Source organism: Lonchura striata, chromosome Z, assembly GCF_050655825.1.
Source record: "Lonchura striata isolate lonStrDom1 chromosome Z, ASM5065582v1, whole genome shotgun sequence".
NCBI classification, from domain to species: Eukaryota; Metazoa; Chordata; class Aves; order Passeriformes; family Estrildidae; genus Lonchura; species Lonchura striata.
In genome coordinates this window covers 62167063-62180156 of record NC_140740.1, presented here as the reverse complement: position 1 = coordinate 62180156, position 13094 = coordinate 62167063, and positions in this window count along the sequence as shown.

Sequence of the window (13094 nt, the reverse complement as noted above, 5' to 3'; positions counted from 1 at the left end):
CTGTAGATAGGAATCTAACTGCTGAACTGGAAGTACAAGAGGTTTTTAATATATGGCAATTGGACACAGGCTATTTCCATGAAGGAGCTGTGTATTTATCTGTGTAAGAAGAAAAGGCAGAAAATAGGACATGATGAATTTTTTTTCCAAGATGCATAAAAGCAGTAGAAGCAATGAAGAAGATGACATTTGTCAATCAATGGACAAAAGATTCAGAAGTATTTGACACCTGAAAAAATTTCCATGACTTAGTATGGAAGGAATGATCAGGAAATGATTAAAATAGATACACCAAAATCAACTTTACAGGGAAACTGTACAGTAGCTCAAACTACCTGCTTCTGTTTTGAAAACTTTTTAAGTATTATTGAAGTATTGTAAGAGCATTGAAACATTGGCAATTTTTTGGCATGCCAACAGATCTCAAAACACCCTTCAAAAAGGAAACATAAGTAATCCAATGATTTTTTTTTATCCTTTTAAGGTAATGAGCACACAACATACAACAGTTGCATTTCATTGCAATCTTCAGTAATTTAAAGCAATGGTCTCTACTGGCTGTCACACCAGCTTGATCAAATGCCAGTCCACCTCTTAGAGTATAATTTGTTTTGTCAGGTATGTCAGTATAAAAGATTAGTGTGTTACATGTCCACACACTTAGTGCTCAAGAGAGTCCTTAGCTTATACTTAGCCTAGGATCTGTTTAGCTTACAAGATTGAACAGGACAAATCCCAAGAACATCATGGCAACAAAATACAAAATACTAGGATTTCAAGAAAACAGTTTTCTAAATCAATTTCAGAAGTTTAAAATACTTCATTTAACATTGACCTACATTTACTTCAAAATAATATCTCTTTTTATTTCATTCAATAATATTCTTTTTCTCACAAGCCCACATGGGTTAAATTTACAATTAGATAATAAAAGTGTGCAGTAAATTATTTTTTATGTGGCTATTATTTAATAGTCTTTATACTAACATCCACCATATTAATATACTGATAATCTCAGTAATCTGCATCTCCCATAGATATTGATGGCACTGTTTGGAATTACAGTAATTCCACATGTCTCTCAGCAAATAAGAAAATTAATATTCAGCAATGATTTTACAACTAATGGGATGTGTAAGAGTAAGGCATGTGATACTGTAATGCACATAAACTCATGCCTCTATTGATCACAGTCCAAGGGATAATGCAATTCCTTACAAAGTCAGTTTTGCTGTAAATAGACACAGCCTGTATCTATAGATATCTAAAGATACATACAGATGCTGTAACTTAAACAAACAGATAAAAGCCTATAAATAAATGCTTTCTACAGAGATGAGTACACAGAGAGTATACAGCTCTAAGAGAGAGAAGACATCTATAAACAAATCTGAATGGAAAATGCATAATTAACTGTTCTAGAAATAAGTACTCTGGGTTTTCACGTTTTCATTTGATAAATTTGACTTTCATTAATACAATTTCTCTGTGAGTTATTTTAAAAAACTTCTTTTCATGGGTTTTATCTTACATAGATATATTCATGCAGTTGAATGGTAGTGAGGAAATGAATGCATGAAGAGCTAATTATAGGTGTAACTAACAGCTTCACTGCTGCCATAAATAACAGGATATAATCTGAATTACAATACTTGGGCAAAAAAAATTATTGGACTTTTTAAAAATAATATCAGGAAACAAACACTTCTCAAGGAAACACTAGACTGAGAAGACAGAATTATTCCACAGTAGCGGCCAGAGGTTGTGTTTTTAATGATGAAGTACCTTGATACTCTACACACTGACCTGAAAACTTGTGAGATACAGTGTAATTGGCAAAAAGCTGTCATTTCAAACCCAAAAGAATGCTAAATGCCATTGTTTCACACTAGAGGTCACCCCCAGTAAGAAAATATAATTGTAGCATCTTTTATTTTTTGCCTGCAGCTGGTACAATATTGAAAGAGTGTCCTTTGTTGTAGAGATGCAGGAATGAAGGATTTTTTTTTTTTTTTTTTTTTGGTGTGCTAAGCACCAATTCAGTTGAGTAAAAGGAAACCTTATTAAACCGGGTTCACTTTTCATTATTATACAGAACCTGTCTATTACTCCTCATACGGAAAAAAACTTTTGTTAAAGAAACCAGATATGACTTTAGGGATTGTCTGTTAATGAACAATATAATGATATTTCAGTTGAAGAAATATTGTCTCTCTCATTATATTTTTGATTTTTTTTTTTTACTTTATTGATGAGGGTCAGCATTGTTGTTTAGGCACAGCAGCACATGAACACAAAATGTTAGACAATAATTTGCATTTGAGAAAAAATAGAATCTCTATAGTACTAAAGTACTATACTATAGTACTATCTTTATTACTACTCATAATTAGAATTTATAAAAAATATGTCACTGCAAGTATTAAGATCAAAGATTTAGGAGGATTTGAAAAAGAAAGAACTTAATATTAGGTTGATGTTAAGGTCAAGATACAGCCACAGTAATTATTTACATGTATCATTACTGTATATATGATCTTTCAGTTCTACCCAGGATTTAAAAAATTAATGTTTGAAAAATGGTTAGAGAGAGAAAGGTTAGAAATGCTATATTTATTTATTAGTATCTGTACAACCAGAATATAATTAAGAAATTAAGATATAATTCAATATCATTAAGAAACATTTTTAGCTCCTCCATTGCTCTATAAAAATGACAGGTATTCATCGATAAAGACATAAATAATTATGTTTTATCATCAGAGCTTAAAAATTTACTTCTTATCAGTTTTTGCTTAATTTATCCAATTTTTTCTGTAAGGCACTCTTATTCACAGGAGAGATGTAGCTAAAAGTTTTGAGAAAAAGCCAACTGCACCAAATGAAAAGGAACTGACAGGATCAGGCCACTTCACTGGGTTTTGCTTACTGTGTTCTGAATACCTTAAAATTTTACATGTGCCAAAGCACCTTGAATAGCCAGTGAACCATAACAATTACCATTCCCTGGAATACTCTAGAAAATAATCCCTTCTGGCTTGCCCAGATTTTCCTACTTTCTTTGTGTAGGGTGCTTCCTGCCCAAAATAGACACCATATTGCATCTCTGGGATGCTGTGTGATAATACCCTACATCACATAGCCATGCAGTTCATTTCTACAGCTAAAAACCTACAGCAAGCCTTGGGGAACAGCAAGAACAAAGCAAAAAAATGTATCAACATTGTGCTCCAGAGGAATGTACAGTCACTATAGAAATGTACGTACACTCATGTATACCATCGTATATTTCTTAGCACAAGTGTTCTTTTATTCCCGTCACCTCATGAACACCCTAAAGTAGGACAAATTTTATTTTTCTCTTTATATGGCAAAGCATTTGCAGTACTCTTCAACAGATTTTTATTTCATTCCAGAAGAAATCTTTATACAAATACAATATGACAAAGAATTAAAACTTTTGTTTTATCTTATGGGAGTTTGGGTAGAAAACAGTATTTGGAAAGAAATTTTTAGGAAAAAAAATCAAAAAACCTCAAACCTAGTTTACAAGGTTCATAAGCCTGAAGGGATTTATAAAAATAAAAGCACATGAAGAGACAGACTTTAAAGATAAAAAAAACCCCAAAGAGATTAAAAGTAAGAATGTACTAAAAATCATGTTCTGTCTCAACTGTAGAAGTCATCTGGACTATTGTAACTCTTTTGTAATGGTCATCTGGACTGTAGTAACTCTTTTTTCTATGTTTACAGAAATTTAATTCCTTGCTTTCCTTTATAGAGAGTTGATGGGTATTTCAAAATCTTGTTTGAGACCAACACGAAGTCTAGTTTTAGCTATTTTTTTTAATAAAAGACTGATTTTCATTCACACATAATATAAATAAGAACTGCAACTTAATTGCAGTTAGAAGAACAGTTATCAGCTTTACAAGTGCCTATGAGAGCAGGAAGGAGAATGAAGGCAGCCACCCCTAATTAGTCTGTGGGTAGTAGAATTAAATTTCATTTTTTATGAAAAGGATTTGAAAATTTTTGCAAGATTTGGGAGGAAAGGGGAGGGAAACAACAAACAAAAAATGAAACTAAAAGAAAACTGTCATGGTTTGACACGGGAAAAGAATTTTCTTAGAAGGAAGAGGTCAGTCCAGTCAGGAGTCAGTCCAGTCAGGGGTCAGGTTTGGATACTGACACTTGGGGTGACCAATTGAAGGTGGACACGTCTCTGAGAACACAGAGGGGTTAAAAGCAGAATTCCCAGGAGAACTCACTTTGTTTTGGTTCCGGTCAGTGGAGAGTGCAAACCTCCCCTGCCCAGCCATGAGCTGGGTGGGGGAGGGGAAAAGCCATGTGGCCTGAGAAGGTAGGCCAGGGGGTGAAGGATCGGGAACCAAGCTGGGCCAGTTCCTGCGGACGGAAGGGTGGAGAACGTCTGAGATGTCTTTGTGTCCCCCCCGCCCCCAACCTAGAGGGAAAAGAGACAGAGAGCTTGCAGACACCTGGGAGTTTGCCGGCAGAGGAGAAGGAGAAGGGAGGGAAGATGCCCAGCATGGGAAATGGGAGACAGAGTCCTGGGCCGAGAGATTTCAGCCATCCGGGGAGTCCGGGAATTTTAACCCTTTCCTGTGAAATGAAGGCTTTGTGAAATATTGCTCCTCCTCAATTTGAAGGAAAGAGAGACAGCCGGGGACCTCTGTTAGGGAAAGAAGGTTGGGGGGAGATGATGGAGTGACTGTTGGCTGGACTCTTCTTGTTAGCCATAGAGTGGACCAACTTCTCCTCCAAGAGAGACTGCATTTTAGGGGGATGCAATGGTGAGCCAAGAGACTCCTTCAGCAACTACCAGTTCAGGAATGAACAGAGGCCAGCAGAGGAGGGTGTGAGGATGCCCTCTGTCTTCAGAGAAGAAAAGAAGGCGATCTCTGTTCTTGGACCGCCAGCCCCAGGGGAAAATGGGGGGGCACTGTAGTCGCAAAATGAGACACTGGACTGTTGTTCCTGTTAGTCCTTGGCAAAGCATCCTTAAAGAGGCTCTATAAACAGTGTCTGTCCATGCACGGTGGTGAGAGCACTGTGACATGGAGAGGATAGTGTCACACTGGCAGATTCTCTCCGGGCAGTGCCATGTGTGACATGGAAACACACGAGGTGGCAGCTGTGTTTCCTGGGGGTTTATGGTGCAAGGGAGACTCCTCTCTCCCCTGATGGACTCAGTATTAATTATGTGGAAGGATGAAGACTTGATTAAGGGTCCAAATGTGTCTCGCTGTGGTTGGTTGGAGTTGGGTGGTGGGAGGAAGAATGTTTTGAAAGGTTTTCATTTCGAATTTTGTGTGGTTTTGGTTTTTGTCCCTTTTATGGTAGTAGTAGTAGTAGAAGTAGTGTAATAAAGTTTTCCCCTTGTTATTAAGTTTGGCCTGCTTTGCTCTGTTCTCGATCGTATTTCCAGCACTCAATTGATAGGTTACATTTTCATAGGGGCTCTGGCATTGTGCGCCATCAAGAAATATTTCATTCCTGTGTTTATTCTAATATGAGTTTAATTTCATGCAATAAATATCATCCAGTAATGTCTTGTGAAATCTTTGAATCATGCAAGCATATTTATAAATACTTGACATGAGGGTTTTTTGCTATTGAGAAGATTCTGACAGAAAAGGTTAGCAGCTCAGCCATCCCAGAGTACATAGCTATGAGCTGAGCCATAAGAATATACATACATACAGATGCTCCAGTAAAGTTTACTATCTCAAACACCAAATTTAGTTCTGATTGAGGATGAGATTGATTCTGTTCCCTCCAGAATTTTCAGTAAAGGTGGATTTTTGCTTGCCAAAAATATCCTACAAGCATTGTTACTTCATTTGCTAAAAATGCCTAAGCAATTTTGCATAATGGGCATAAAATACAAATATTTGAGCCAGAAGTGACTTATAGATACTATCCTTTATATACCAAAACCAATATAACAAGATACACGTATGGAATAAAATGTTTAGCAAGCTATTATGCATGAGAATCAGTGGCTGATATATCTTCTACAAGAGAATCAACCAGCTTATATGGTTTTAGCAATAATTACCTTAAAATAATCAGGCTATTGTTCTTCATGTCTGTCATTTTACGGTCTAAACAGAAATAAAGTAGTCAGCAAAGTAAGATTATGAAGTCTTACTTTTTAATTATGTATCTTCTACATATATTCTTGGTTCTGACAAGAGAAAATAACTACACTCAACCTGAAAAATTCCAGAAATTCTGAAATCTAAATGTTTTGATGGTTCTAAAGGCCAAGTGTGATATCCAAGCTTACAAAACACAAAAAACTGTGTCCTTGCCTCTTTCTCTGCAGCAGCATAGGCATATTTTCTGTTTCATTTTAATGATTCAGCCACCAGCTCTAGCACCAGCAATGTGGTGTAAGAAGCTGCACTCTTGCAACTGTACCCTGTCATTATCATGAGTCTGATGTGACTATTCTGCCAGTGCAGCTGTCTCACTTCTGGTACCAAGCTTCCTCACAGAGACCTAGTCACCAGCTCCTCCAAAGAGCTGAATTGCACAGCCCAGGAATTCTCTGGCGGCTGGTAGAAGGCAAGTGTGAAGACACCAGAGCATCATGCAACTCCAGGAAACAGACTGACCTGGGAACTCTGCCTACACACAATCCATTTTTATTGACCAACTTCAAGAACCACTTTTATAATTTATACCTAAAAAATATGTAAATATGTATGCTTGCTTGTGTGTGCATATGCGCATACATACATACATACATATATATATATATATAAATACATACATATATATATATATATAAAAACATCCAGGCATACAACATATCAGCCCTGGGATGACTAAGGCCTTCTTGAATGTACTATTGCCTGTCTGGAAGAGGTTATAGATGGTCTGGAAGATAAGACTAACATGGAATGACTTCTCTGGCAGAAATCTTGTTACAGCAAGAGAAGGGCACAGAATGAATCAGCTCTTCCAGATGGTCTGAAGAAACCAATATATGAGAAGGAGAGAGAAAAATGCAGTGGCAGGAAAGCTCAGGCTGAGAGGAAAAATAAGCAGCTTTCACCTTCTTCTTGACACAAAACAGCAGCTGAAGGACAATGTCTGGTGACAGGGAAGAGAACCACAAACAGTACAGTTGAGAGCATCTAGGAATTCAAATTATAACAATTCCTATGATAGGAATGGCAGCTGTTAGTGTTTATTCTATGAAATAATTCACTTAATGTGCAACTTGTTAAAAAACTAGTCCAGAAGTGGAGTTTGGGTCCTGGAGCACTGGAACAGCTTGCCCAGAGAGTTTGTGGAGTGTCCTTCTCTGGAGATATTTAAGAACCATCTGGACACAACCCTGAGTAACATGTTCTAGGGAACCTTGTTTAAGCAAGGAAGTTGTTCTAGATGAACTTCAGTGGTCCTTCCAATCCTACATATTCTATTACTCTGTAACAGTGTAAACCTGAGGTGGAAGAAAAAGGTAAGATAAGGTAAGACAGGAGGAAATTGGGTTGAGTTGAATCAAAGTGCAAAGAAAACAAAGTGGCAGACTCCTATGAAGACAGGCTAAGAGAGCTGAGGCTGTTCAGAGAAGAGAAGGCTCCAGGGAGACCTTGTAGAAACCTTTCAGTATCTAAAGCACACCAGAGAGCTGGAGATGGACTTTTGACAAGGGCATGTAGTGACAGTACAGGGGCCAATGGCTTTAAACTGAAAGACAGTACATGTAGATTGGACACCAGCAAGAAATTCTTTATTTTAAGTGTGGAGAGGCACTGGAACATATTGCCAAGAAAAGGTGTGGATGCCCCATCTTTGTAAGAGTTCAGGGCCAGGCTGGATGAGGCTCTGACCCAGCTGGTCTAGTGACAATTATCCCTGCCCATGGCAGAGGGACTGGAACTTGATGATCTTTAAGGTCCCTTCCAACTCAAATTATGCTGTGATTCTGTGCTCTTCACTGCTGAAAACTAAAGTGCCTAAAGCTTCAATCCAATATGAAAAACATACTCTGTGAGGTTTAGGATGCCTTACAAGACCAGGTAATAACATACTGAAACTGCAGAAATATAATTTGTATGCACAAAAACCAGTTAGCAAAGCAAGAAAAACACTCAAAAGACAGACCACTTTTCACTTGTAAGTGGAAAAAAAAATAGGAAAAGATTAAAAATATGATCTTTCCTTAAAAAAAATCTGTATTTGAAAGGAGGTAGAAAAGGAAAAGTAAGATGCTGCATCCCTGATCTCGAGACATACAGTGTCTCATACCAATGCATCTTTTCAATACTTCTCAAGCCTAATTTTCACATGTTTGTTTTTCAAACCATGGTGTAGAATATAATGTGGCAGTAGTATTCGATTTAGGGTGGTCAAAATATCTTCAACCATCTCTACAACTGCATTTATAGACAAACATTAAAATAGCTGGTTTCCTTTGCAGTAGAAATTGTGAAACTGACTAAAGTACCAGTAGCAAACCAACATAACACATAAACCCTTTGACTTCTCAGCTTCATCTCTTTAATTTACCTTGCTGTTTGACAGGTAGCTTTTAAAATGATGTTAATATATTACACTGTTCTTGTGTGAACTATACTACACTATGTGGGAGTTTTTCTGGTGCTCTAGTCCTGGTTGATGGCTCAAAAATAAAACATTCATGGAAGATGTTCTAGTGGTTCAAAAGCAGAAAAAATTATATTCTGTATTTCAGTCCTTTGGAAGAGTACAGAATCAGCAGTAGAATATCATTACAGCAGATGCCAGCGTGGTTGTGTAGAAGGAGGAAAGCACAACAGCAGACAACAGCAGTTTAGAACCCAAGTATTTGCCCTTTCAAATTAAAGCTCTAAAGAAGGTGCTTAACAGATTACTGCTGAGCTCTTGAACAGCAGCAGTCTGTTTTACAGCCAGAACTCGCATGCCTTTGCATCATTTTAACTTGGGGAACAGTAAGCCGTGGCACAGAGCTAGACTGAGTAACAAGGAACAAGACTCTCATGCTGGTTTTGCCACATGGAGTATGTGTGTTTGACAATTCCTTTAACTGCTTTTTGAAGTCTATCTGAGACTTAATGCTTAACCTTCATGCAAATATCCTGACCTTGTTGATCACAACACATTTACCCTTGGGTTTATATCTAATTTTATTTAAAATTACTAAGAAATTTTTTTAGTTGAGACATATAAATAAATAATCATTGTTTTCTTTTATTTGTTGTATTTGTGCATGTTCCAACAACTGTTTTTCACCAACACGCCCCTAATGACCTGTCCTGACTAGGAAACCAAAATACTGCAGAAAACTGCCAATAGGAAAAAAAAAGTTTGGTAGAAATTCAGAAACATGATAGATCTAGGGTGTAAATATATGCATTTTAAACTCTGATGTCCCTTTTACCTTTTGTTCTTCCCTTTGTCTTTGTTCTCTCCACACTTCCAGCTATTTTTATCACTCTGCTCACTGCCAAAATGGTCTGTTCATTTAGAAACCAACATGCATCTATCTGACCCCATTCCAGAGTCCTTCTTTTGACAAGGAACAAGAGCAAACTCTCGTGGCAGACTTTAAAGTCACCAGCAGGAGGAAGAAACAAAGATATTTGAGCCCTATTTCATTGGAAACCATCACCCCTTTAACATTCATGTTTGCCATGCCAGTACAGCATCTTGAAGTCCAAACCAGCCTCAGACTCAAACTTTGTGTTTAATTTAAGATAATTTTTACTACAAAACTAGGAGACAGGATATTTTAGAACATCTAGAGTGTATAAACCAGGGTTTATACAACAACAACAACAACAACAATAATAATAATAATAATAAAGCAGCTTTGGGATTCTATTCAGTTGCTATATTTGTTTGAACCAATCCCTTTCCCTCCATACAAACTAAAAAGGAAACAAGAAGAAGTCCCCCCAGATAAAGTTCAACTATATTATCATACAGTTTTTAACTCATACCAAGTCATATTCACATGTAAGTTTACAGATCTAGGTAATAACAGGAATATGTTTGATCCTTAAACTAGTATTTAAAAATCAAAACCTTAGCTTAAAATTATTTTACTTTTTATGTATGTGTGTAAAGTTACAAAGGTCATCTGGTTTCTATTATTCTACTTTCCAAAGATTTTTTTTTTTTTATTTAATGGGCAAAAAATCATCTTGAAGCTTACTGAAATACAATAAATGTAAGGCCTTCATTCACTGAAAGACACTTAGGAAGCAAGAACTGTTCATTCAGCATCTTTTCAAATTTTACCTAAAACACTTTAAATGTACAATATGCTATCCAGTTGCACTATATATCTTCAAGACAGCCTTCATTCCTGCCACCATGTCATAGTGTGGATTTTGGAGAGGAAGGAGAACACCTTTGCATTCTCTTTGCAGAGCTCAACAGCTTTAACAGTCTGTTTAGAGAGAGAAAGCAGAGGAAAAAGGAATATATATGTCTGTGATTGATCCTAATTATTCTTAACTCCTTGACGCAAGGCAAAGGGTAGAGAGTTTCAAGTAACACCAGCCAGAAAATTATGTATCTGTAAGAACAAATAAAGTTTATGTAAAAGCTATGTCTGAAGAATTCTAAAAGACAAAGCTCAGCAAAAAAGAATTCTCTGCACTGGCAGTAAATTTATGTAGTTAGTCGTGGTTGTTTCCCAGACTGTCATACATTAGTTAGCTAAATATCTTAAAGCTGATTTGAATATCATGAACTTTCAAGTAGGGGTGAGGAGAAAATAAGGTAATGTCATCTCTTTACACTTAACATCTTTGTTTTGACTTTCTAGGATAGTCCAAGACCAAATTTCAGATTTTTATCTATAGTTAGAAGTAAATAAACTTTTCTTCTTGTTTCCTCATATCCTCAGTGAAAGAACTGTTTTCTATTTAATACCTATTCTCAGGAACCAAAGCCTGAGGTAAACACTGAACTATCATCACTTTGTGGCAAAACAGCAAGGACTGGCAATATTCTGAAACCGTTACTAGAAAGTGTTCCCCATGAATGAAAGGCTTATAGTTTTATTCAAAACAAACCAAACAGGGCTTTGCACATCCTCAAGATTTTTCAGACTTCAGGTATGCAGGTGAGCAAGCTCTGCTGCTCAGCTTCTTATATTTGCAGGGAAACACAATTATGTGTTCACATGTCCTTTGTCTAAACAGAAGAGCAGCACAGCCACACAGTGTTGCTATCCATTTATGTCTCACCAAGCCTAGATTTCAAAGCCCAAGGGTCATGAATCTTTAGATCAGAAATCCTTTAGACAGCAAGTCCACAGCAGAGAACACAAATGATCTTGGTTCAATCCTTTCACATATTTCCAAAACTCAAAAATTCTTTCTTTGCAAGTTATCCCAGAAGAATATGGTAACTTAAAAGCCTTCATCACATACAAATAGAACCTAAGAACATTTTTAAACCAAAAAGTTCTCACACTTACCCTTTCCAGCAGCACTATCTCTTATGTTAGATGTAAGATGTAAGCAAAAATATGTATTGTATTACCATTTATGTAAACTCCTAAGAAATGAGGGGCAGTGTTCTTTATCTCCTCCATGACTCATCCATGATAACTCCCTCCCGGAGATATCTTCTGCTAAAGGGCCATCAAGCCTCCCTGCATGACTGATAAAATCACATTATCCCAGTGTGAGATGCTCCACCCAGGGGGATGAGCCAAATTTTCCTACCTGGATATAATCTCAGGTTTGGAGCACCATAGCCCTACCTACTGGATTCCCAGAGGACAAGAGTGATATAAGCATTGCTGGACTTCCAGAGAATGACCTGACCCTTCTACAGGATCACCACTTCAAGAGAACTACATCTGTCACTCCAACAGGACTGCAACCACCATTTAATTGGCCTGACTGAGAGGGTGCCAGGTTGTATTCTGACTGTCAGTTTAAACCAGTGCTTCTGTATTATTACTTTATTTTAATTTTCCTGTTAAATTGTAAATTCCACGTTCTGACTTGGAATCGCCCACTGATTTGCTTTCAAATTAATACATGCTGGTAGACTTGCAGCATAAACTAAAAACAGGCATATTTTATAACAGATTAGAGTTAAATAGAGATACACCAAGTTTGGGTAATATCTTCAGTTTCCTGAGACCAAAGAACAGCTTATATACATTTATTTTACTTCCGTTACAAGTCAATCCTTCGATTTTTATACAGAAGCCACCTCAGCTGATTTGCTTAGAGGTGTCCAAGTAACTTCACTTGTTTTCTCTGCAATGAATACAAGTTCAAACAGCAAATCCTCCTTCCTTTCATAGAAACTCAACATTTCTCAAGCAAAGCCTCAATCTTTCTTTGGTCACTCAGAGTGCACCATGGTAATGAATCCACAATAGTTTGTATTTAAATTGGCTGCTGTCCCTCATGTTTCCCTTAGTCTAGAGAAAGATTTATAAAATTCAGTTTCCAGGTGCTCCTACAGTCACATTATTGTGGTGAATAGCAAGCCACTTAAAATAAGAAACCAGATAGATTAGAAAAAAGAGGACACAGCTGGCAAAAATATTGACATGATTCCGAATTTCCATGGGAATTAAGTCTCCAACTTTGGTTGAATATCAATACAATTTTGGGCCTCTATTCCCATATTCTGCACTGCAGATCCTTTCCATAATCTACTTGGAGAATGTATCTGTCCACTTGCAGCACACTTTCAGTTAACCATATGAAAATCAAATATTGATTATGCATATTTAAGATCATTTTGTCAAATGAGGAAAAAAGAGTAAATAAGAAAAGCTGTAAGAGTAGGGAGGAAAATCACTTGAGGAATTTTATCCCAAGAACAACACAATTTTGCATTTAAAATACAAGCAAATACTTATTTCTATTTGTGAAATAAGTATTTGAGATTTATAAAAAAGAAGGAAGATTAGTGATATAAAATGTCAGTTCTAGAGAATTATAACAAGTTGAAAGACTACAAATTCCATTCAATTAAGTTTGTTTAAAATACAGTACCACTTCTAATTCCACAAATTTCTTTTTAGGATTAAACATCCTTTCAACATCATCTTAAAGAAATATTTCTTGAAA